This window comes from Sminthopsis crassicaudata, chromosome 3 (genome assembly GCF_048593235.1).
Source record: "Sminthopsis crassicaudata isolate SCR6 chromosome 3, ASM4859323v1, whole genome shotgun sequence".
NCBI classification, from domain to species: Eukaryota; Metazoa; Chordata; class Mammalia; order Dasyuromorphia; family Dasyuridae; genus Sminthopsis; species Sminthopsis crassicaudata.
Genome location: NC_133619.1, coordinates 82,111,592 through 82,137,706, shown reverse-complemented (window position 1 = coordinate 82,137,706; position 26,115 = coordinate 82,111,592).

The window sequence follows — 26,115 nt, the reverse complement described above, 5'->3', positions numbered from 1 at the left end:
TGAAGTGTATAATGATCTTCTGGTTCTGCTCGTTTCACTCAGCATCAGTTGATGTAAGTCTCTCCAAGCCTCTCTGTATTTCTCCTGTTGGTCATTTCTTATAGAACAATAATATTCCATAACATTCATATACCATAGTTTACCCAACCATTCTCCAATTGATGGACATCCATTCATCTTCCAGCTTCTAGCCACTATGAAAAGGGCTGCCACAAACATTTTGGCACATACAGGACCCTTTCCCTTCTCTAGTAGTTCCTTGGGGTATAAGCCCAGTAGTAGTATGGCTGGGTCAAAGGGTATGCACATTTTGATAACTTTTTGGGCATAATTCCAGATTGCTCTCCAGAATGGTTGGATTCTTTCACAACTCCACCAACAATGCATCAGTGTCCCAGTTTTCCCACAGCCCCTCCAACATTCATCGTTATTTGTTCCTGTCATCTTAGCCAATCTGACAGGTGTGTAATGATACCTCAGAGTTGTCTTAATTTGCATTTCTCTGATCAATAGTGATTTGGAACACTCTTTCATATGAGTGGAAATAGTTTTAATTTCATCATCTGAAAATTGTCTGTTCATATCCTTTGACCATTTATCAATTGGAGAATGGCTTGATTTCTTATAAATTAAAGTCAATTCTCTGTATATTTTGGAGATGAGGCCTTTATCAGAACCTTTAACTGTAAAAATTTTTTCCCAATTTGTTACTTCCCTTCTAATCTTGTTTGCATTAGTTTTGTTTGTGCAGAAACTTTTTAATTTGGTGTAATCAAAATTTTCTATTTTGTGATCAATAATGGTCTCTAGTTCTCCCTTGGACACAAACTCCTTACTCCTCCACAAGTCCAAGAGGTAAACCATCCCCTGTTCCTCCAATTTATTTATGATTTCGTTCTTTATGCCTAAATCTTGGACCCATTTTGATCTAATCTTAGTATGTGGTGTTAAATGTGGGTCCATGCCTAGTTTCTGCCATACTAATTTCCAGTTTTCCCAGCAGTTTTTGTCAAATAATGAATTCTTATCCCAAAATTTGGGATCTTTGGGTTTGTCAAAGATTAGATTGCTATTTTTATTCACTATCTTGTCCTGTGAACCTAACCTATGCCACTGATCAACTAGTCTATTTCTTAGCCAATACCAAATGGTTTTGGTGACTGCTGCTATATAATATAGCTTTAGATCAGGTACACTTAGACCACCTTCCTCTGAGTTTTTTTCCATTAGTTCCCTTGCAATTCTTGACCTTTTATTCTTCCATATGAATTTTGTTGTTATTTTTTCTAGGTCATTAAAATAGTTTCTTGGGAGTCTGATTGGTATAGCACTAAATAAATAGATTAGTTTGGGGAGTATTGTCATCTTTATTATATTCGCTCGGCCTATCCAAGAACATTGAATGTCTTTCCAATTATTTAAATCTGACTTTATTTTTGTGGCAAGTGTTTTGTAATTTTGCTCATATAATTCCTGACTCTCCTTTGGTAGATATATTCCCAAATATTTGATACTATCGACTGTTATTTTGAATGGAATTTCTCTTTGTATCTCTTGCTGTTGGATTGTGTTGGTAATGTATAAAAATCCTGAGGATTTATGTGGATTTATTTTGTATCCTGCGACTTTGCTAAAATTCTGAATTATTTCTAATAGCTTTTTAGCAGAGTCTTTGGGGTTCTCTAAGTATACCATCATGTCATCTGCTTATTACTTTTAACATCATTAATGAGACAGTTTTTTTTTGTGAAGGTCTCACTCTCAAAGCAGCTACAACACACTGGGACTACAAAGGACTTCAGTTAGCTAGAAATTCTATGTCCCCTAGTTGGGAAAATTTCTAATATTTAGGCATAGGTTTGACTTTCTACCTTATTTCATATTTATATCTTTTCTAACTTTTGGTCTCTTTTGTAGCTAAGCAAAAGTAAGTTATTAGAAATGTGTGGTTAACAAAGTATCAGATTTTATTATAGTGTCCATTGATAGGCACTGGAAAGGAAGATTGGGAAAGGAGCAAATGTTTTCTTAGAATTTCTTAGAATTCACTCAATCCTTGTATAGATGGGTAAAACAGGTGATATTTACCAAGTCCTCTGATCTGAAGAGTTCTTGACATTTCCCTTCTTTGCCATAACTCAGTCCTGAAGTCTGTAGTATAAGTTCCTAAAAAGTTCCTCATATATACAAGGATCCACAATAAATGGAGTTAGGATTGCAGGATCAGGGAATGCATAGTATTCAGCAGTAGGGAGAGAATCATTCTGCTATAATTTGCTCTAGAGAGACCATATTTAGAGAATCATGTTAATTCCAGAGGCCAAGATGGAAAGCATATAGAGGGAAATCATTAGAAAAGGTAAAGGCCTTCAAAGCATGCCCTCTGAAGACTGGCTGAAAAAATATGAAGATGTTTAGCCTGGAGCAATGAATACTTTGGGGAAAAGGTAGCTGTTTGCAAGCATTTAAAGGGCTGTTATATATCATGATATATCACAGGGAATAGATTTGTTCTTCTTAGCCCTAGAAGGAAGAGTTAGGAGTAATAGGTGGAAGATAGATTTGTAGACTGGCATATTTGGGCTTGATGTAAAGATACATCTTTTAAAAATTAAGGCCCAAAGTGGAATGGACTACCTTAGAAGGCAATAGTTTTTAGCTCATAGCAACTCTCAAGAATTAATTGTTAAATTTTCATTATAAGCATTTTTCACTTCACAAGTCAGTGAATGCTACAAATAAGGGCTTGATTTATTGTTTTATTGATTTGTAGACTTAAGAAATTGATGAAGAAAATGTGATAAATATAAATTAAATGTAAATAATCCTGGACACTTTTTATTTTTGTCAGAGAGTTGTTTGTTAAACATTTACCACTGTATTCTTTCCCCCTTATTTTAAAATCTTCAAAGCAAAGGCTGGATGACCACTTAGAGTATGTAATAAAGGAAATTCATGTTCAGATTAAACTAAAAAAACCACTTAGGTCCCTTCCAAAGTATCCCCTCATTACCAGTTAATAGTGGTTAATGTTAGAATTTGAACTCAGATCTTCTAATAACATGGCTAATTTTCCCCCCACTATACTATACTGTTTCTCATGACTCCTTTTTCCTCTTTGGGGCACTCTTTCCCAATCTACTCAGGACTCTGAGTCTCACTTGAGTGGCAGGTTAATTTATAGCTCAAAGAGCAAACATTCATTAAATACCTACTATGTGTAAGGTACCATGGTAGACACCTGGACAGGAAGCAAAGATAAACATGACCTCACCTCACCTTCAAGCAACAAATTATACCATTTAATGAGGGAAGTTTGACTAGAATGCTTATGACTGGTGTTTACAATTTTTGCTTGAGGGTTTCATGACCTGTTTCAGGTACAACTTAATTCAGACTGAGACTGGTGAAGTCAGCTTGGGGAAATGTTACATTTTACAAAGGAGAATTTAATGCATAAAACCTGGTGGATTTTAATTTTTAAAAGAATTCATATTAGTAATAATGCATTAAGGTTTTACAAAGTACTTCACCCACAACAACTCTGAGAGATGGGTAACTGTTAAAGTGATTATCTGCATTGTATAGAAGAGGAAGCTATGGTTCAGAGAGGTGAGATCATTTGATCATTGTCACACAGATAAAAAGGGTAGAAATTGATATAAGAACCCTAATCACCTGGATCCAAAGCTAGTGTTCTACCTCCACAGAATTATAGAATATCTCATCTATAGATAGATAGATAGATAGATAGATAGATATATCTATATCTATATCTATATCTATATCTATATCTATATCTATATATCATAGTGACCATCAACCTTGATGAGGAAATTTCATATCAGTAAGGATATTAGTACGATGCTCTAGAATTTCCCTTAATCCTTGAGTAGGTAGGTAGGTACAAATGGTAAAATCTGCCAAGTTCCTTGCCCCGAGATAAGAGGATAGTGGATGGCCCTTCTTGATATCTCCCTTTCTGCCATGATTCAGCAGGTTTCAGTTTTTTCTAAGGGTACTGATGGATTTTGCACTGAACTATCTTGTTCAGTGTCACAGACCCAAACCCCAAATGCTCCCAGGGCCCAAAATACACTTTAAGCCTTTGAAAAGCCTTTTACTCTGGACTAAACTGACCATCTTAGACAGAGATTTAATGTCCAGTCGTGGCTTCAGCACCACAAGATTCTATTAGAAGAGAGCTCTGAATCTAGGGCTTTAGCTCTCATCATTTTCATCCTTTCATCATTTCATAAAGTTTCTTTATTGAATTAGGGTGTTAGAATAGAATATCTTCCTTTTCAGCTATAACACTCTATAATGTCTTAGAAAGTTTTGGAATGTTTAGAAGAAAGGTATAAGATTGGGTAAAGAAAATAAGGTATTCTGCTAAAGTTTCTAGTCTCTCAAAGATGGAAGAGTTGGGGAAGAGGAAAGTATATGGGTGCCCACTTCTGATCTTTAGGGAGTTAGATGCCCCTTCCATATTTCCTACATAGACTAATAGTTCATGCAATCTGCTTGCCTCTACCCATTCCTTCTTCCTCAAACTATACTGCTATCTTGGTAACCCATTTCTGAGAACTGTTGAGTTGTTTTTGTTTTTGGGTGTTTTGTCATTGTTGTTTCCTCTTGAACTGATAGAATCCCTACCAAGGGTTTCTTTAGATGGACTTGTACATAATGTTGTCCTGAATATTCTCATTAAAGCTATCCTGAAAATTTCTTCATTGTTGTGAATGCATCAAATCTTCTCTGTCCTTTAAAAGTAGTGGATTGGTAACACAACCAGCTCTTGATTATACAGCGGGCAATTATCTAGTTTGTGGATTATCAAGGTTTCTCTTCCTTCTTCCTACATCCTGTCAGCCTTTTAGTTATTTCATCGCTCATTAGCACTCCTGCCTGAAAGGAAAAAGGGGAGGAAAAGTGGAGAGAGGGGGAGAGAAAGGGTGCCTAACCAGAGAAAGGAAGTGAAATTCCCAATCAGTTATTAGTTCCTTAGCAACTCTGGCTATAAATTTGGTAGAAAAAATTGAAAGAAAAAGGGAGTTTGGGATTCTATGTGGATTTCAATTATACATGTTGTCCTCCTTCCTCGCTGCCTTTAAGTGAGGTAATGGCAAAAGTTTGTGTTTGGCATGCTACAAGCCAAATCCTTTCCCCTTAAAATGATAAGTTAATTTGGTGTCCAAGAGTCCAAAATGATCCTATTTTTATTTGTCCCCATTCCAAGGTATCCAATCCCTTATTCAAATAATTATTCTTTAGAATAGATGACATGCTACTCTTTGATCCAGCATGGTGTGTATCCCAAAGAAATCATAAAAGAGAAGAAAGGACCTACATGTGCAAAAATGTTTGTGACAGCTTTTTTTTTGTTTGTTTGTTTGTTTTTGTTTTTGTTTTTGTTTTTTTGTGATAGCAAGGAATTAGAAATGGACTAGATCCCCATTAGTTTGGGAATGGGTAAATAAGTTATGGTATATGTATGTGCTGGAATACTATTGTTTTAGAAGAAATGATGAGCAGGCTGATTTAGAAAAGCCTGGAAAGACTTACATGAACTGATGCTGAGAGAAGTGAGCAGAAGCTAGAGAACATTGCACACAGTAACAGCAATAAGTGTGAGGATAAGCTTTGATAAATTTTGCTCTTCTAAGAAATAATGATCCAAAATAAATTTCAAAAGACTTAGGATGGAAAATGTCATATCCATCCAGAGAAAACTACAGACTGAATGCAGATTGAAGCATAATATTTTCACTTGTTTTTGTTGTTTTGTTTATTTCTTTCTCGTGGCTTTTCCCTTTTGTTCTGATTTTTTTTTCCCAGCCTGATTCATATGGAAATGTTTAGAATGATTGTACATATATAATTAGATTGCCTGCTCTCTTGGGAAGAGGGGAGATATGGAAAGAAGGGAGAAAAATTTGGAACTCAAAATCTTACAAAAATAAATAAATAAATAAATAAAAATAAATGTTGAAAACTACATGTAATTGGAAAAATGAAATACTATTATTTTTAAATTGTTATTATTTAATTATTTTTATAAGTAAAATAGATGACACAGGCAAAACTATAATGTCTTAATTCAACTTAAGACCCTGAGTATCAAGCTTCTAATTGTAGAGAACAAATTAAAATAATAAGATGGCCTCTTGTTTATATGGATAAAAAGAATGAAAGGAGAAGGACCATAGCATGGATTTAATAAAGCAGCTCAAGTCCTTGAGATATACAGTAACATTGTTCAGAGCTCTCCTCTGAACAAGATGTGTTTACCATACAAATCCAATTTCAAGGGTTCACTGATTTTACTTGGCATGTCCTTCACTCTGGCAGGTTGACCAGAAACTTGAAGCAACAAGGGATTTTTAGTGAACTTCAATAATTCAAAGAGGAAAATCTTCATTTGTTCCTTTGTGCAATCAGATTAGATGGTGTCTTAGAGATCTTCTAGATCCAAGTCAATGATGTGATGGTCCTATAAGCCATATAGTCACCCAGTTCTTATCTTATTAATGGGCCTGTGATCTCAATAATGTGAGTCCTCATTCAGTAATTGCTCCAAGCCTAAAGTCAGGAAGATCTGAATTCAGATCCAGCCTTAGATACTTACTAGCTGTGTAACCCCAGGCAAGTTATTTAACTCTGTTTACCTCAGTTTCCTCATCTGTAAAATGAGCTGGAGAAGAAAATGGCAAACTGCCCCAGTATCTTTGCCAATAAAACCCCAAATGGTATGATGAAGAGTCAGATATAACTGATAAACTGAACAACAATGATAATGCCTATAGTAGCTTATTTATGCCTTTATACTCTGTCTGTGCCTCTTGTCTGTGCCCTTCCATAAATTCTCAATTGGGAATCACCAGATTTTATCAAGTTATCTCTATCCCCAATCCTCCAGGGCTAGACTGACTTTCTTTCCCTGAAGTTGCCTTTCTCCAATTCTGTAGGGTTGAACCCTCATTTTGAACATGTTTCCCACTACCACTACTACTGTTAGCCACCAGTGAATAGCACCCCAGTTCTCTTTAGCTAATTGATTTTGATTAATTAATTTTGAAGGAATACTTACTTCAAGATATAGTAAGAACAGAAATTATTCTATAATACCTGGGGGACTCACATTACCCTATGCCCCAGCTTCTTAAATTGTGTGTGAGTTATGACCCCATATGGGATCTCATAACTGAATGTGATTTATTATCAATAAATGTTTGATTTGTATACCTATTTTATATACCTATATACTTGGGATCACATAGAATTTCTCAGACAAAAAAGGATCAAGAAAAAAAGTTTAAGAAGCCCTGCCCTATATCATCTTAGTCCCTGTGAAGAATAGGTTGAAGCTTAATGCTTCTATGTTGCATTGATCCCACCACATTCATGTCTAAATTCAACAATGTAGCTTCATGAATCTTTGTCTTAGTTACCATTTGGTTTGGTCCCAAAGATTGCTCTTCCAAACCTCAAGGATGGCTTTGACTAAAAAACCAACCATGAATTCAAATCCTGGACCTCAGGTAGTATAAAGTCTCTGAAGCTCATAAGGTTGTAACCATCACCAACTAAGAGTTACTTATAGAAATTTTTACACATCTTTTCCATTTTCATCTGTCCCATTATTTTAACTATTAAACGGCTTAGGAAAGTCTAGCTTAATTGGATCTTTCAAAAAGCTTTTTAAAGGGTTTTTTTTCCTCTACTAAGACTCATTGTTTTATGGGACAATACTTTTTTTTAATTTTCCACTATCTTGCACCAGTATATATAACAAACAAATTCTAAACCAGTATTGTCCTTAGCCTCCATATTTCTCTACTTAGTAAAATGGTCAATCAAGTGTTTGTTTGCCGTCATGATTGTTAGGCAATGAGCTTCCTGGGCCCTTGTTTCTTTTGGTTTCCTCATCAATCAACAAGCACTGATTAGGAATCTACTATGTTCTTACTAGGCTCTGGGAACAATGATGAATCATTTTAAGGAGCTTACATTCTATCAGAAGAAATGACACTTATACACCTCGGTAAAAATATACAAAAGTAATTTTGGTGTAGGAAAGAAGGAAGAGTTGAAGGAGGGGCTTAGGAAAGGCCTTATCTAGTAAGCAGCTATGGGGTAAAGGAAGATTCTAAGAAGGATTCTTAAGAGGACAAAGTACATTCTAGGGAGATATCCTCAGCAAAAGAGATGAGTGATAGAATATTGTATACCATAAAATCAAGTACTGATGGGAATGTTTAAGGCTGTAAAAGTAAATTGTTAATGGTCCTAGATCTCCAACAGAGGATTTTGTATTTGAGCCTAAAGATAGTAGGGAACTCTAGAACTTATTGAGGAGGAAAGTGATATGGTCTGACTATAGGTTTTTGGAATATCACTTTGATAGTTGTACATTAGAAGGATTAGAATAAGGAGATGGGAAAGACTGGATTCAAGAAAATCATTTAAAAAGCTATTTAATAAGGAGCTAATTAGAATGGTGATCGGCAAATGGCAATAGTGCCTGTTTTAAAGTGATAGGTAGCAAAGGGAGTGACAGAGTAGAAGTGAGGCTGTGGCTGTAGAGTCAAAGAGATTCTCTGGAGCAGACTGAAGAGGCAAAGATGACTTGGAATGTGCAAATCTGGGACAACTGGAAGGATTGAGATGCTGCTGCAATTGATTTACATTGTTTAAACTTCCATAGGAAATGGTGGCAATCTGAGTTGTTGCCTTTCCTTTTATCCATTCCCATTTATCAATGTCAGTAGCTGGTTTAAATAGGTTAGGATGAAGCTGTTTAAAATTGCAATCAATATCTTTCCACCTTTATCCTTTTTTTCCTTTCTCTTACTGATTTTTATCTTTTCTTGAACAAGTCAATGGTTTGACTATATACAGATGATTGATTCAGAAAATAAATCTACCAATAAAACTCCTGATTTTTTTCCTTTCTGGGGGGAGAGGGGGAAGGGAGAAGTCATATAGCCTCAGAAGGGAAGCGGGCCCTGTAGCCTTTCCTCTTACCCCGTAATCTATTACCAGATACTGTGAGTGAACAACTCACTTCATTTCTTATATATAAATACAACAAAGAAAGCCAAGGAGTTAAAGTTGATTCAGGGTTTTTTGTTTGGCGGGGTTTTTTTGGAAAGAAACTGTCAGATCTAGCTCACAATCAATAGAAAAAGGCTCCATCCAACTATATGTTGAGCAAGCCAATTCCAGTTATAGAATGGTCATGCATAACTCCTGTTATCATGATTCTCTTGGAAGCTCAAGCTTTTCCCATGGAGAGAGAGACACCACCCCAGGGTCTTATGTGTTTGTTACATTGGGCAGTCACAACATTACATTTCATTGGGACTTCACAACAATCCTGTGAGGTAGGTACAATTACGATTATCCAAATTTTACAGAAGAGTGTGGCTCAGAAAAGTAAAATTATTTGTCCAAGGACATATAACTCATATGAGTCACAGATTGTATTTAAACCCAGATCTTCCTCTTAGCAGATCTTTGGAATAAGAATCTGAGTGAATGAAATGGCCCAGACATCACAGAGGCATCCATAGATGGCCACTCTCCTAGGACAAAAAAACAACAACATCTAGAGTCAATCCCTTAAGAGCCAAGTTTCACTTCTACCAGGATACCATTATAATTCAATTAACTTTTTAAAAATGTCTATCTCATAGGCCATAACTTAAAAGTCAGTTCTTCCCTTTCTAGAACATTTTCCTAAGATCTAGAGCTAAAAGGGCCTGTCTAATTCAACTCCCTCATTTTACAGTTGAGAAACTGAGGCATAGATAGGTTAAGTGATTTGGCAAAAAAAGTCCTATAGGACATAAATAATAAAAACATGTTCTCTGATTTCTTTTCACTAAACTACACTGCTTCCATTCATGTTTTTCCTCCATTTATTTTTTAACAGCATCATTTCATTTCCCTTCCTCTTCTTAGTGGATGGTTTTTGTCCTACTTAATTTCTACTTTGCAAGGTAAGTAAGGCGCAGTTACAGAATTGTGTACAAGTGGCTCTCTGACCTTGGATTTTAATGGAAAGAATTTTGGCTCTGGACAATTCAGGTTCAATTCTCAGTCTCTGCTAATTACTAGTTGTGTGGCATTGGGAAATTCATTTAACTTCCCTCAGTTTCCTCATCTGTAAAATAAGAAAATTGCACTCAATGACCCCAAGGGCCTTTTGTTTTTAAGTCTATAATCTTGAGAGCCTATGATTAACTTGGCAGGTTGTGGGCAGGATGTTTTTGTTTGTTGGGGTTTTCTTTGTGAGTAGAAGAGGTAGGATGTTAATGAAAGACAGGCCTGTATTTTTCCTGACCAAATTTTTAAAAATTCCATCTTCCTTCCAGAGGTCTCAGAAGCTCAGCTTCAAGTCTTTTGGTCCTGATGGGGAGTATCTTCCAGGATCTCTGGATGAGTAACTTCACCTTACAAGTGCCCAGAGGAACAAACTCCTGGATGAGGGAGGAGGTCCTTAAATCAGTCCTCGTTTCAAGAACCTGAGTCCCAGGCAGGATTAATTGCCCAGCAAGCGGCTTGTTAGAAGCTGTGTTGGCAGATGAAGAGAACAGTAATAGAATCAGCCAATTAAGCACCCAATGGCGCTGAACTAAACATGACTTCGGACTTAATTGTGTAAGTTGTTTCTCAGCAGTTTCTCACCAGTCTGGGTATAGGGAAAGAATAGGAAAGGGTGAAGAGGTGGGAGGGAGGCTGGCAGGGAGGGACCTGTTTGTGGGGGAAATGCCAATCCTGGCCCCTAATTTATTTGGGCTCACAAACAGGAATCACAGCACAGCAGCTTTTCTGGTCATCAGCACAGAGAGGTTTGGGAATAATCAAAGGAAGCAAAAGCTTGGGAGAGCCAACAGAATAGGGCCCCTTGGCTCTCAAAAACTGAAGACTCCCCTGAATGGGCCAGAGATGGCAGTGCCAGGCTTTGCCTTGCTAGCACTGCACAAAGGAAATTATAGGATTGAGATTGGGAAGGAAGCATTCAAGATGGAGGCCCATGCCTTTATTTCACAGATGATGAAAAGGGTCAGGGAGGTTCTGCATCTTGCCTAAGGTCACTTAGAAGGTAAATAGAAGGAATTCTTGCTTGCCAGATAGATAGAAAAATAGAGCATTTTTAAAGCATTTGTTATATGCAGAAATATTAACATGGGAAAGCCTTCTTTGCCCCATACTGAACTTTTAAAGCATGGCACAGTGGAAGGAGTCAAAGAGTTAAAATCTTGACTCTTATTTTTATGATAATGGACAAGTCACCATCTACTCTAGGCTTCCATATCCATATAACAAGAGAGGATTGAACTAAAAACATTCTCTTAGGTCTCTTCATGTTCTAATTGGATAAATGTATTATTCTAACAGCTCATGTTTCTGAAGTATTTTTATAAAGTTTAGATTGTTAGTTCCTTGAGGGCAGAATCTGTTTTTCCCTCCTTTTGTATCCTGGGCACTTAATGCCTGGTACATAGGAGGCACTTAATAAATGTTTATTGAATGGATGAATGAAAGCTTGGCTCCTGAAATTGTTCTTTTGTACACACAAACACATCCATCCATACGTTCGTACTTATACACACATAAAACATACCACGTGCATGCACACACTGCAATAATTAATCATCCCCTCTTCTCCAACATATTTTCTTAGTGGAATAATGGAGCATTAACCACAGGGAACTTAGCATTTTGGCCCTTAGAGAACATTGGCTTTTGTGGGGATAAGAGGGTGGGATGTCATAGGGGAGAAGTCTACGTGTGCTAAATTGCATTCCTCTGCTCCATCTGCTCTCTATTAAAAGGCTTTCGCTCTATCCTTATCCCATCCAAAAACTTTCTTCCAAATAACAAATGTGATTCCTTATACCCATTTTTCTTTCCAACCTCTTTCTTATCTCCTTTTCTACAGAGTTCTCTCCATCTGGCCTGAAATAGTAGCAATAGGCAACATAATCTGAAAATTCATCTTTGGTGGACCACCATAATTCTTCTAAGTATCATGACATTCCCCCAATCCTCTCTAAGATCTCTAGCTTCCTGGAGGACAGATGAGACAAAGCCTTGTCCAGCATTAGATAATCAGTGTTTTGAGGATTTCTAGTTAGAAAGGGAAAAGATATTAAGTTGAATGTGCTTGGAGAGACTCAGAACATAGGAGCTGACGACTTCTTGGTGTGCTAAATTGTTCACCTTCTTATAATGAGGGTATTGAGCTGGCACTATCAATTCAGTCTAGCCCCAATATTCCAAACAATGTCAAACTTGGACCACCAGAAATACAAGAAGTTCTGTTTTCTGAGATTTCCTCTAGAGGTTGGGAGGGTGTCTCTGCTGGGTATGCCCTATCTTCAGACCCAAACTGGGGGATTTAATCTCTGGGCTTCAATTTTCCCATCTATACAAATGAGGGAGCTGGACTAGATGACCTCTAAGATCCTTTGTAGTTCTAAGTCTGTTATCTTATGAATCCCAACTCTGAGTCCTGTTCCTAGTGCTGGCTCTTAATTCCCTTGAAGCTGATAGAATCTGTGGAGGGCTTAGGAGAGAAGTCCTATTATTCCCTTTAGTTTTTCAGTGGATCCCTGTAGATGTGACAATGTTTTTGAAAATCTTGAAGGGATGCATAGATTCATAAAATGTTAAAACTGGAGGAGATTTTAGAGATCCAAGCACTTCATATAGATAAGATAACAGAGACCTGAAGGGATACATTAGGTTGCAAAACTACTTAATAGAAAACCCATGAGTTGATCTGTCTCTTTTCAACAAAGAGATGATTCAAAGCAATTTCAACAAACTTGTGATGTCAAGAACTATCTACATCCAGAGAGAGAACTATGGCAATTGAATGTGGATCAAAACAGAGTATTTTTTTTTACCTCTGTTGTTGTTTGTTTGCTTGTTTGTTTGTTTTTTTTTTTCCTTTCTCCTGTTTTCCCCCTTTAGATCTGATTTTTCTTGTTCAGCATGACAAATATGAAAATATGTTTAGAAGAATTACATAAACATAAAAAATATGTTTAATTTATATCAGATTGCCTTGGGGAGGGGAGAAAGAGGGAAAGAGAGAGAAAAATTTGGAACACAAGGTTTTGCAAAGGTGAATGGTGAAAACTATCTTTGCATTTTTTTGAAAACATAAAATGTTATAAAAATGATGAGGCTGATTTCAGAAAAGCTTAGAAAGACTTACATGAACTGATGCTCAGCGAAGTAAGCAGAAACAAGAGAACAATGTACACATTATGTGATGATGATCAACTGTCATGGACTTGACTTTTCTCAATAATGAGGTGATTCAAGGCAATTCCAATAGACTTGTAATATAAAGTGCCATCAACATCCAGAGAGAGAACTATTGAGACTAAATATGAATCAAAGCATAGTATTTTCATCTTTTGTTGTTGTTTTCTTGCTTTATTTTCTTGTGTCCTTTTTTCTTTTGATCTGATTTTTCTTGCACAGCATGATGAATATAGAAATATGTTTAGAAGAATTGTGAATGTTTAATTTATATTGGATTGCTTACTGTCTTAGGAAAAGTGGATGAGGGGGAAGGAGGGAGAAAATTTTGGAATACAAGTTTTTGTAAAGTCAATGTTGAAAAATGTCTTTACATGTATTTGGAAAAATAAAATACTATTTTTTTTAAAAAAGGCCCATGTGTAGAATCCAAGACTACCACATTGCCTTTAATAGGTCCTCTCTACCACTGCTCCTTTTCTTCCCCTTATTCCTTCCTTTCCCCCTTACTCAAAGCAACTATTTTAGATGCTTCACTGCCAATTGACTACAGAAACTGAGAGTACTATTGAAGTATTTAACTATATATGCATATATATATATATATATATAGTGACTCTATATACATATATATATATATATATAGTGACTCTATATACATATATATATATATATATATATATATATATATATATATATATATATATATATATATATATATATAGTGACTCTAAGTCAAAATCTGAGTCTGGTCTGACCAAATGCCAGCTCAGCTAATGGCCTTTAATATTTGGTATGGAAGTATTCCCTCTCTCAGTCTTTGTAGGAGTAGGCAATGTGTTGCTCTCTAATATGATAAGAAGTGAATAAATAGCATTTACAAATATTATGTGGATTTTTGAGCTGGAAGAAAGAGATTGTTTGGTTCAAATCCTTTTATTTTATAGATAAAGAAATTGAGACCTGGAGAGATCAAATGATTTGCAGAAAGTTACATGGATAATCAATAGTAGAATCAGTATTTGAACTCAGGTCTTTGACTTTACATCAAGGATACTTTCCATTATATTGGATTATTCAGTTTGTTTCAGTGTCTCCCTCAATCCCTGAAAAGCACCCATGTAGGGGAGTGAAAGAAGAGAAAGAAAGAGGTAGAAGAGACAGACAGAGAAAGAGAGAGAGAAAAGAAGAAGAAAGAAGAGAAGGAGGAGGAAGGAAGGAAAGAGGAAAGAAAGTGAAAGGGAAAGAGGGAGAGAGAAAAGAAAGAAAGAAAGAAAGAAAGAAAGAAAGAAAGAAAGAAAGAAAGAAAGAAAGAAAAGAAAGAAAGAAAGAAAGAAAGAAAGAAAGAAAGAAGAAGAAAGAAAGAAAGAAAGAAAGAAAGAAAGAAAGAAAGAAAGAAAGAGAGAGAGAAAGAAAGAAAGAGAGAAAGAGAGAAAGAAAGAAAGAAAGAAAGAAAAGAAAGAAAGAAAGAAAGAAAGAGAGAAAGAAAGAGAGAAAGAAAGAAAGAGAGAAAGAAAGAAAGAAAGAAAGAAAGAAAGAGAGAGAGAGAGAAAGAGAGAAAGAAAGAGAGAGAGAAAGAAAGAGAGAAAGAAGAAAGAAAGAAAGAAAAAGAGAGAGAGAGAAAGAGAGAAAGAAAGAGAGAGAGAAAGAAAGAGAGAAAGAAAGAAAGAAAGAAAGAAAGAAAGAAAGAAAGAAAGAAAGAAAGAAAGAAAGAAAGAAAGAAAGAAAGAAAGGAAGAAGGAAGGAAGGAAGGAAGGAAGGAAGGAAGGAAGGAAGGAAGGAAGGAAGGAAGGAAGGAAGGAAGGAAGGAAGGAAGGAAGGAAGGAAGGAAGGAAGGAAGAAAAAGAGAAAGAAAGAAAGAAAGAAAGAAAGAAAGAAAGAAAGAAAGAAAGAAAGAAAGAAAGAAAGAAAGAGAGAGAGAGAGAGAGAAAGAAAGAAAGAAAGAAAGAAAGAAAGAAAGAAAGAAAGAAAGAAAGAAAGAAAGAAAGAAGGAAAGAAGGAAGGAAGGAAGGAAGGAAGGAAGGAAGTGAAGGAAGAAAAAAAAGAAAGAATGTTTCTTTATTCTAATGGAGTTTAGCTTTAGTAGGAGAGATAAGATATGAACTCTACTACAAAGCAAATTGTAGATGTGCTTAAGGGAGCCAAACACAGTGTTTTGAGAATTAAAAGTAGGAAGGTCTCTGGGAGCTTTCTTAATTACAAGCCATGTGCTAAGAAGATAAGAGATTCATAGAATGTTGAGGGCCAAAAGGGGTGATACTCCCTTTTAGGAGATCATCTTATTTTTTGAGTGAATAAATAAGACCAAGTTCACATAATTGGCACTAGACCTAAGCTAGAATCCAGGTCTCTAGGGTTCTAGGCCAATCCTCATTTTACTAAATCATTCTAATAGTCTGGGCCTCCAAGTAGTTAGATTTAATAAGCCCCAAACACAAACAAACAAAAATCCCTGTTGACTTACATCACACTGGCTCGTATTTCTCTAAAGGAAACCAACTTTCCACGTAAACACTGATATGAGGTTGACTAAATGATAAATTGAACAAATCATTTCCAAGATTCCTTCTAACTCATGATCTGATAATATTCTATGATATTTGTGCCAATCAAAATGTGCCTTCAATTAAAATCAATGTCATTCCAAGCACCATAAAAGTTTCTATCTACACTTTGCCTAACGCAAATTATCAATTAAGCCAATAGCACATCTGGGTAAGGACTCATTTCTCCACTCTCCTTCTCTCTTACTCCTTCTTAGAGTATCAACTCAATTTTTAATTCACATATTTCTCCACCACATTGTCTTTCCCCCAAAAGAAATACAGAGGAAAGCTGAATGAGGTCTCCAAAGAGCCTTAAATTTTACTTATCTCTACTCCATTGGCTGACTCTGGGTTTTTTTGTAAGAATTTAACTAGATCTGTATGTCAGGGGAAAAACATAAAAAAGAAACGGAGAGAAGAAAGAATTAACTTGAAAATAACAGTGAGATCTAATCTCATTTAAGACCAAGAGATCTTTATTAATGATCTGTAAACTGGTTATTTTAATATTTTGGTAATATTTTAATATTTGTTTCAACATAATTGATTTCCTTTGTAATCCCACATAATTTTTTATGCATTTAAATACATTATCTTAAGAAAGGCAAAATGTGGTAAGAACCTTTGTTTTATTTTTATTTTTTGGAGGCAACTGGGCTTAAATGACTTGCCCAGGGTCACCCAGCTAGTGTCCAATGCCAGATTTCAATTCAAATTCTCCTGACTCAAGGGCTGGTGCTCTACCCACTGTGCCACCTAGCTGCCCCACGAACCCTCTGTTTTAGAGAGATTTCTCTTTTTCATTGAACAATTTGAAACTTGTTCAAAACTTCTATATTTCCCCCCCAAACTAACAAATACACAAAACTATTCCCTTGCTTCCTTCTTCCCTGTCTCCTCCCCTTCAGAACCAAATTTCTAGAAAGAATATTCTATATTTGATGCATCCACTCTACTCTCCATGTACTTCTCATCCCCTAGCAGTGATATTTCCCTCCATGTCATTTTGCTGAAACTGCTCTCTTCTAGGTCACTGGGAACCTTCAAATTCACTGGTCTTTCAGGCTTATTCTCAGCCTCTCTGAGGGCCATCTCCAGTCATCCTCATCTATATTTCGCTATGGGATCCAAATAGTTCAGAGGAGAGAATGAAACTGATGACTTTGCACAGTCCTCCCTCACTTAAATCTCATTCACTTGCATGTCATAGCAGCATCTCTCTAAAAATGGTCCTCCTATAGAATGAAAGACAAACAACAACATCAACAACTTCTGTATAGTATCTAATGTTGTTGATTACCCCTTCTTTCCAGCTATTCTCTCCTTCCTTAACATTTGTGCTGTTACATTACACTGATTCTCCTGCTGCTTTCCTGACTATTTCTTCCCATCTTCTTCACTGGGTAGCCTTCTTTTCTATGACAAAGTCGGGGTATCCCCTAAGGTAGTGTCCTTGGCCCACTTCTCTTTTGTCACTACCCAATCTCCCATAAAAAGCTCATCTTTGTAGAGGTGATAATTGAAGGCAGAAAATGGACAGCTCCAAAATCCCAATTTCCCCAGAACTCCAGTCTTGTGTTTCTATTAGCCTATGAAATATCTCCTGAGTTCAAAATGATTCCTCTCAATATCCAAAGCAGAATTTATCATTCTTTCTCTGAAATTGGGTCTTCTAATTTCTTTATTTCAGTTGATTGTATCTTTCCAATCATTTGGGCTCAAAACTTTGGAGTCATTTTTGGATACAGGAGCTGAGGGAGCTAGAAGAATTAATTAGTTAAGAAGTGCTATCAATTTTACCTCCACAGTATTTCTTTCTACCTCCTCTCTTCCACCTCCCTCCTTCCCATCATTCAGTATTAGTTTTTTTTTTAATCATTGCCCTAGGCTATTATAAAGGCTTCTAACTAGTCAAAATGAGATAACATGATAAAGCAATTTGTGAAACTTAAAGAACTATATGAATGTAGTCTTTCCCTGTTCAAGTCCATTCTTCAGTCTGTTGTCTCCATAATCATCCTAAGAAATACTGTAAATGCATCTATTCAAAACCCTTCAACCATCTCCCTTACTTAACAACAACAACAACATCAACAAAACCCCACAACTCCCCAGCCATCTGGTTCCCATTTATAGCATATTAGAGATCTTATTTATCTACAGATGTTTTTTGGAATCCTGTAGAGATAGGAACTACTGAATAGGGCAGTGGTTCTCAAAATGTGGTCCAGAGAAATCTAGAGTAATCTAAAACCATTTCAGAGAGTCTACAAATTCAAAATTAGTTTTTAATTTCTAATGTGGTAAATGTCTATAAACAGAAACAAAAACTTTTTAGAACAGATCCTCAATAATTGCCACTAGTATAAAGATATTGAGAACAAAAGTTTGAGAATCACCAGAATAGAGTTTAATAAATGGTTTGTTAATGGATTGAATATCTACTCTTTTCTCCTTTTTTGACCATCTTTCATTTATCTTCATTATTCTTTACAAATCCTCATTCCTCAGAAGACATGTCTTAAACTGACCATTGTTGACATTAGCCATTGACATTTATCTGTAAGTCCTTGAAATTAAAGTGCTTTATATATGTCATCTCCTTTGAGCCTCACAATAACCATGTGAAATGCTTCAGATATATTTTTCTTCATTTTACAGATAAAGAAATGAGAACTCAACAGATTAACTGATTTCTTCATGACTTTCTAATAAGTATAAAATACTAGATTTGAACCTAGGATCTTTTAACTCTGTGACTAGCATTCTAGTCACTATACCATGACTATGATATTATGTAGTTCAGAAGGGGAGAGACAATACTTGCCCTTTTCTCTGACTCCTCCTACTCCCCAACAGGTAACAGCAAGCTCAGGAATTCTTCTCATCCCCTCCTTCACTCTGTATCTTAGACTAACCCCCTCCCACACACAAACATTCACTCCACCCTGCTCTGAGGAGCTAGGTTGCCACAGGTGGAGATTTGGGGCAGTCAGTTAAACTATAACCTTCTATCTTTGACTTACATCCTGCCCAGGCACTGAGGTCTTGTGTTTATTTTAACTCTTCTAGGAAGGTGAATGTGATGTTGACAAAGGATGTGATCAACCATCAGGGTGAATTCTTCCCACATGCACTTGAGAGAGGAAAGGGGGAGGAGGCTCTTTTTGATTAAGTAGGTGGTCTCATATGGAATAAGTAAAAATGCAGGAAAGAAAGGAGGAAATTCAGAATAATCTTTTTCTTTCCCAAGATTCAAACTTAAAACTATTGGCTCAGGCTGTTTATAAGTAGGAGCTAGTCAATATGAAGGGACTAGTTAATATAACTATAAGAGCCTGATTCTTCCCTAGGGATCAGACAAATAACCCCAAATATATTTGTTATTATTGTTTTTTTCTCTATTTGATTCAAGAATCACACCTATACTTTATTCTGTGACAGAGAAAAGTACTCTCTTGGCTACCCACACCAACATTTTCCTCTGTGTTCCTAAAAGCTATCCAAAAACATCCATGAGTCAACAGGAATTCTAATAAACTATTGGTGATGTGGATTGTTTCAACTCTGCATTCTGGAAATCCAAATGGAATCACAAAAGAAAAATCTTTTTATGCTCTTTGAACTAACAATCCTTCTACTGGACCCTAGGAGCCAGAAAGATAGTCATTAAGCATTAATTATGTGCTAACTATCAGAAAGAAAGATTCTAGCTAGCAAGTGATATCAACACTTTTCAAAGTAACAAAAAATTGGAAATAAAAAATTTCCCCCCATTAATTTGAGAATGGATGAATAAATTATGAATACAATGGAATTCAATGGTGTCATTAAAGAGGAATTTAGAGAAATATGGGGGAATTTGTATGAAATGATTAGAAAGGAAGAAGGCAGAACCCAGAGAAAAAACATACAACAATAATGGAAACAGTAACACTACAAAGCAATAGAGCTCTGATTAACTATAATAAATAATTTGGATTCTAGAGAGGTACTGATAGAACGTGATACATACCATTGTTTTGCATCAGTTGACTTTCCTTAAAAGCTATTGGAATTTTTTTTGTTGATTTGTTATGGGGAAAGTTTCCATGGAGTAAAATAGTTTCCATAGTGTAAAAATAGAAGACAATAATAAAAATGATTGTTATGTTTAAAACAAAAATACAAGTTACGCAGAAACTTCACAGACTATCACCTTGCCATCTCCTCTCCCCTAATGGCTGCCCAAAAAGAATGAGAAATCTATTTAATTTTGGTAATAGAACAGAGAGCCATCATACTTTCATACTGGAAAAAGCATTATGCTTTTCCTCCAACATAAACTCAATGAGTTTTCCCCTAAAACTGTGTCAGAAAATGGTCAATCTCAAACCTGGTAAAATGACAATTTTTATTTAGATGTGAGACCTCAGACCACTGAGATAAGGTTTTCTTTCCAACTGTGAGTTGGCTCAGGATGAGCCTCCAAGGAAGGAGAGGGAACCCCAATGAGCTGAGTGATTCATAGGATTCAGAGTGGGTACCCCTACTCTCTGCTTATTTTTCTACCTCCTATATTTCTCTGAGGCAACTAGATTGGATTGTATAATCTACCCAAGGCTACTTGTTAAAAATTTCAGAAAGTAGCTCACCCCCTCACCTTTATAAAGGTGGGGACCACAGTTATAAAATGCTGCATATATAATGACAAATTTTTGATACGTTTATTTTGTTTAACTTTTTTCTTCCCCTTTTTATTCTTTGTTATAAAGGATGGCTCTCCGACAGTGGTGAGGGAGAAATGCAGGAGAAATGTAAGTGATTACCCCCAGAATTGATCATTTTGATTTTAATTTCAACATTAATTTAACTAATTTAACTTTTTAAAAAATATTTCTAGAAAAGGAAGCTCTTTTATCTATACCCAGAGATTTGACAGTGGAGTCTGAATGTAAATCACAACATAGTATTTTCACTTATTTTTGTTGCTGTTTGCTTGCATTTTGTTTTCTTTCACATTTTTTTTCCCTTTTTGATCTGATTTTTCTTGTGTAACATGATAATTGTGGAAATATGTATAGAAGAATCGCACATGTTTAATATAAATTTTGGAACAAAAGATTTTGCAAGGGTGAATGTTGAAAACTATGCATATGTTTTGAAAATAAATCTTTAAAAGAAAAGAAAAGAAAGCTCTCTAAAAAGAGATGGGAAGGAGAGAATTTTTAATCCTTTTATCATCCTAGTTGCCCAGTTTTCAATGTGTTTACTCCAGCTTGTCTATCTTGTTCATAAAATGCTAGAACTGAAGTGCTAGAATAAAACACAGTTCTCTAGATGATAAGATATCAGGCACATTAGAAAGAACCTAGGGCTCCTGCCTTAGCCATTCCTGCCTTTGTGATTTTGAACAAGGCACTTAATTTCCTTAGGTCTCAGTTTTTTCATAAAGAGAAGGTGTTGGATTTGATGGTTCTGGTGTTTCTTTCTGCTCTAGATTTCCGATACTATAGTGTCTGACAAGAGTGGATTATGCAATTCAATTCAACAAGCAGTTAAGTGTTTTCTCCATATAAGGCATTCTGTTAGGAAATCAGGGTACAAAGACAAAAATGAAGAAACAAACAAACAAAAAACCTTAACCTGGCTTTAATCTAATTTTCCAGGCTTTGTACGTTACCTCCCTTCACAAACCTGCCTCTGGGTCCATTTTCAATCATCCTGATCTATGTCTGGCTACTGGTCCCAGCTGGCTCTGGAGGGGAAAGTGAGGCAGGTGACTGTTCATCCTCCCTCACTTAAACCCAATTCACTTGTGTGTCACAGCATCAACTCCCCAATATCATGGTCCTCCTTGAAAATGAAGGACAAACAACATCCCCTCACAAATGTTATGATTTAGCCAAACTGGTCTTCTTATTGTTTCTCAACCACAACATTCCATCTATCAGTCTTGGCAGAAGCCGAGTCCAATGTCTAATAAGCACTTTCTCTTCTTAGAAATTCCCCCTTTTTTCTTTAAAACTTAGTTCAAGAGCTTCTTCTTCCAAGAGAACTGCTCAGACAACTATTACTCTTCTCCTTTTTCCTCAAATAACCTTTGTATTTATTTTGTGTAAATATTTATGTATTTATCTTGTATAATTATTTTATATAAATCTTTATGCCTTTATCTCTACCCTCCTCCTCTCAGCCAAAGAATTTAAGCTCTTTGAAGGCAGAGACTTTCATTTTTGTCCTTTGCATCTCTAGAACCTAGCACTTCATAAATCCTTGTTGATTGATTGTTGAAGTTTTTCTTTGGGTTCACCCATTCATTTTCTAAATCTACCCGAGTCCACATCTCTTTCTCCAATCCACATTGGGAGAGACAGCTGCACTGATTGCAGCAAAGCATTTAACAGTAATTCAGAACCTGGCACGTAGTAGGCACTTAATAAATGCAAATTGACTAACTGCCTAACAATATTTACCATATTTTCTGATCTATCTAATGAGAAGGAATTGAGTTTTCTCTAAATTCTCCTAGGTAACATTTGGTTAATCAGATTAACTAATTTGTGTTAATTCGTTAATGGGAAGTTAGGGGATCTCCCCTTTCAATCACAAATGTGCATTTTAATAGAGGCCTCCCGAGACAAAGCTGATTTGTGTCCCATCTTTACAAGTTCTTTGGGAAATGAAACTGGGTATTTATACCATTTCCTCCACCCCCTCTGCACATTGGAAGCCATACAAATACAAAATGCTTAACAATGGAGCTTTGCCAATAATAAGACTTCAGTAGATTGCTTGACAATCAACATTTTTCTCAAGTCCACCGTTAACTCTATAGTGGGGGCTGAGGTGGAGGACTAGGGAAACAGGGGACACCATGATGGCAATTTCATACCAGATACACCAGGCAAGGGCAGAACAGTGATCAGGGAATTATCTGGGAGTCCCTTGAAGACTATCTGGGGGATAGTGTGTGGGATGTTTTCATTGAAACACCACCAGACTAGTCAGGCTCAAAGCATGGTTTCTGAGCACTAACTCTTTGCAAACCACCTTAAGAGTGCAGTAAAGCATTTTTAAATAGAAACACAAATAGAGAAAGCCCTGTGAGTCACTAACAATGGAGCTGACCATTTCCAGAGCCAGTCAGATTTCCCTTAGAATTCACTTCAAGATTTCTGGCCAGAAGAGATAGGAGCCCAGTGGGCCTCTGGCTCCCCTTCTTGGGGCATTGTCCTAGGAGGTTAACACCTTTGTAATCAATGACTCAGCCTCAAACAACAGCTGTGTTTGTCCTATAAATTAAAGGCAGAATCCTTAAAATGATTGTTTTCCTGAAAATAAAAGGATTAAGCATTTTTCCCCTCCCCTGCTGCTTTTCTTTCCCCCCCCCCACCTCCACCTTTCCCAATCAGTTGGTGAATTCAGCCTCACTGTAACTGCCTAGAATTATCTCAGTTTCCATCACCCCAAGCCTGCCGACTCCATAACAATTATCATCTCTTATCTGAAAATGACTGGAGGGAAGGGGGCCATTTGAAACCAAATTCTTTCCAGTATTAGCTACCATTCAAATGGATACAGGGAGAATAATTGGGCTCAATTCATTAAAGGCTACTGAGCAAAACAAGGTGAACCTAATTCCAAGTCTTAGCTAAGGTTTTTTCTTTAGCTTCCCTTGAATTCTTTGAACTCCAGTTTGTGCCATCCCAGCTCCTAGTCCTATGTTTTGCCATTAGTAGGAGTTTAATAAATGTTTAGTGAATTGAATTGAACAGAATAAAGATGTTGCATATAACTAGATTGAGATAAAGTATAAAGTAGTAGAGGGTAAAGAACTAGGTGGCTATAAGAAATCCTAAGAGCTGAGCCATTCACTAAATCACTTCATCTCTCCAGGTTTTTCTCATCTGAAAAATTAGTAGATTAAATTATAAAGACTTTGAAGTTTCTTTGGGTGGCTATATTCTGTCCCTATAATTTAGTTGTCAGCTAAAGTAAAAACTTCTATTCTGTTGTTAGGTAGGTTCTGGCAAGTGGTTAGGGAAGGCTAAAGATCCAAAATTGGAAATTACATGAATGAACTGGGGAGAAATTGTAAACCGAAATTCCCCACCTTCCAAATCAAGAACCAGGTGCAGAAATAGATTAATTATCAAAAATATTCACAATGCATTGAAAGATGATATGTAAACAAACCAAAGCAACTACAAATCAACCAGCATTTATTAAATACCCAGTGGATGCCTAATGCTTCCCTAAACATTATAGAATACACCTCCACAGTGTTTTAAGTGTTCAAAACCTAATTGTCCAGGCTATAGAAACAAAAACTAGACTGATTTTAATGACATTTATATAGTACTAAAAGCTCTGCAGGGCACTTTGCATAAATTATCTCATGAATCCCCATCACAACCTATTTGAATTATTGTTCAAATTATTATTGATTATCACCAATATTGATTATTATCCAATTATTAATATTGAATTAATATCAATATATTAATACATATGAGTATTCTCTGGTCTAAGCTCTGGCCTGCATCATCTAGCTACCTTTTCTACCCATTACATTAGGCTGATATTGAAACTGGGAGAAAGGGGAAGAGGGCATCAAGGACCTTTTATTTTCTATTCTTTAGGTTGCTATTTCAGTCACCTTAGAGACTGATAAGAAGTCTCTCATTCATCTTCTTCTTAAATTTCATATGTCTATGAAATGCCCTGTGTGGGAAAACTGGAACACTGCTACATTGTTGGTGGAGTTATGAAGTGATCCAACCATTCTGGAGAGTAATTTGGAATTACGCTCAAAAAGTTATCAAATTGTGCGTACCCTTTGATCCAGCAGTGCTACTACTGGGCCTGTATCCCAAAGAGATCTTACAGGAAGGAAAGGGACCCACATGTGCAAAAATGTTTGTGGCAGCCCTTTTCCTAGTGATAAGAAACTGGAAACTGAGTGGATGCTCATCAGTTGGAAAATGGTTGAACAAGGGATGTTATGGAATATTATTGTTCTGTAAGAAATGATCAGCAGAAGATTTCAGAGAGGATTGAAGAGACTTACATCAACTGATGCTGAGTGAAATGAGCAGAACCAGGAGATCATTGTACGTGGCAACAAGAAGACTATGAGATGATCAATTCTGATGGACACGGCTCTCTTCAACAATGAATTGATTCAGACCAGTTACAATTGTTCAGTAATAGAGAGAGTCACCTACACTGAGGGAGAGGACTTGCGAACTGAGTGTGGATCATAACATATTCACTCTGTTGTCATTTGCGAGCATTTTTGTTTTCCCTCTCAGGTTTGTTTGTTGTTTTTTTTTTCTTTCTAGATCCAATTTTTCTTGTGCAGCAAGATAATTGTATAAATATGTATACATATATTGTATCTAACATATATTGAAATAGCTGCCATCTAGGGGAGGGGGTGGGAGGAAGGAGGGGAAATTTTGGTACAGAAGGTTTTGCAAGGGTCAGTGTTGAAAAATTACCCATGCATGTGTTTTGTAAATAAAAAGCTATAATAAAAAGAGAGAGGAAGAGAGAGACAGAGACAGAGACAGAGACAGAGAGAGAGAGACAGAGAGACAGAGAGAGACAGAGACAGAGAGAGAGACAGAGACAGAGAGAGAGACAGAGACAGAGACAGAGAGAAAGAGACAGACAGAGACAGAGAGACAGAGAGACAGACAGAGAGACAGAGAGAGAGAGAGAGACAGACAGACAGAGAGAGACAGAGAGAGAGAGAGAGACAGACAGAGAGAGACAGAGAGAGACTGGACAAGGAAATTGGAGAACAAGAGTCATAGATTATAGTCAAATGCTACCTCCTGCATGAAACCTTTCTTCATGAAACTGAGGGTCTTCCCCTCCCAGTTTGATTTCTTTTAACTAAGTAAAAGAAACCATTCTATGTTTCATTTCTTTTTTAAAAAACATGTTCAATTCTTCTATATATATTTCCATAATTATCATGCTGCGCAAGAAAAATCAGATCGAAAAGGGGAAAAATGAGAAAAAACAAAAACAAAAAACAAGCAAACAACAGAAAAAAAGTGAAATACTATGTTGTGATCCACATTCAGTCCCTGTATTCCTCTCTCTGGATGCAGATAGCTCTCTCCATCACAAGTCTATTGGAACTTTATGCCTCATTTCTTACCTAGCCTTCATCACTGAATGGGTAATTGCCCTCTCAAGTCAAACTGAATCCTGTTAAAAATCTTAGTTAGCAAAATTCTAAATAAAATAAAATTAAAAAAAAAAAAACCCTAATCCAATCTTGAAGAGA